At 42.9% G+C, this 1,293-nt stretch overlaps 1 protein-coding gene across 1 annotated transcript in view; it reads left to right on the top strand.

Annotated features, from left to right (window-relative positions):
- Positions 1-882, top strand: part of cdh23 (cadherin-related 23) — a gene marked incomplete at its 5' end in the record, with an annotated part of 21,752 nt that extends 20,870 nt beyond the window's left edge. The window contains one exon of the mRNA XM_076973824.1: positions 1-882. This exon is cut by the window's left edge and continues 699 nt beyond it.
- Between the last annotated feature and the right edge of the window lie 411 nt (positions 883-1,293).

Raw genomic sequence — 1,293 nt, 5'->3', positions numbered from 1 at the left:
CATGAAGACAAGCCCTCATCAACCAGCGACAGGCCAACAGAATCCAGCATTTCTATCGGATTGAACTGGGTGCCGTGGACCTCTGACCTCAACTGTGTTTGGTGGATCAAACGTGAATATACAAGAAAAACAACCAGAACTGGTGCAGTGAATCTTTTTCCTGTGCAGAAAAAAAGTAATAAAAAAAAAAAAACCCCAAGCACAATTCTTGGACATAACAGACAAAACATGACCTGTCTACCTGTCACTGACTAATCTCACTCATCTCACCTGAATCATCGTGTGGACTTTGGAATCTAAGAACAGAATAAAACATTTTTAAAAGAGGAAAAAAATGAAGAGAAACCCACGATGTGCAGTGGGAGATTCTGCTAGGCGTGGCCACACAGTCTGAAACTAAACCCACCTGAGGCACACATGAATCCTAGTAACAACATCCCATCACTTTGGCTTGGAACAGCGTGCGGAGAAAACCGCATTCCGCTTTGTTCAAGAAAGAAACAAAACAGCCTAAAACCATCCCGCCATTGTGTTAAAACACTGCCGCCTACCAGAAAAAAAAGATTTAACGTCTTTATTTTTCCTTTACGTTTTTTATATGAAAAAATATAAAGGAGGAAAAAGATAATTTTTGAAAAAAAGGCGACTTCTCAAACTGAGTGGAAAATGGTTGTTATAGATAAATGTCAGTCATCATTGATCAAACTTTATTTTGTATCTTAAGGTTATTTTAGCTGTTGTGTATGTTGTGTGTCGGGCCTGTTTTAAATCTCCACCTTTCTTTGTTAAGATGTTATTTTCTGTCATTTCTGTCGTGTCGGCTCTGGGCTACGGGACGGAAACGTTGTCAGATGGTGATAATAAAGAAAATACGCAGCTGTGTTGGGCCTCAGGTTACTGAGACAGTAGGGAACACGCGCGAGCATCCGGGGACGTCTGTCCACACCTGCTGGACACTGATGCAGGACACTGTCTGTTAGGGACCCTGACCAGGTTCACGCTGTATGAGGCCTGTATCGCTCATACATCATTCAAAAAAAAATCTCCCGTGGTCCCGAGAGCAGGCCGTTTGTATCCGCGAGTCACCTGAAGACAGAAACTCACAAGCACCTTCTGGGCAAAGGACCACCTGTAGTTAGCAGTGGTGCTCTACAACATCCTACAAAATGGTACAAACGAAAATCAAAGAATGAAGCAGCCCATATGAACCCCAGAACAACAGCAGCAATCCAAAGACGTCCAAGTGGTTCCGTTTAAAATGAAACGGCCGTAAACCAGCTTCTGTTGTGGTTG

Source organism: Brachyhypopomus gauderio, chromosome 15 (genome assembly GCF_052324685.1).
Source record: "Brachyhypopomus gauderio isolate BG-103 chromosome 15, BGAUD_0.2, whole genome shotgun sequence".
Lineage (NCBI taxonomy): Eukaryota > Metazoa > Chordata > Actinopteri > Gymnotiformes > Hypopomidae > Brachyhypopomus > Brachyhypopomus gauderio.
The sequence above is the reverse complement of the archived record's forward strand: the minus strand, read 5'-3'. Positions and strand labels throughout refer to the sequence as shown.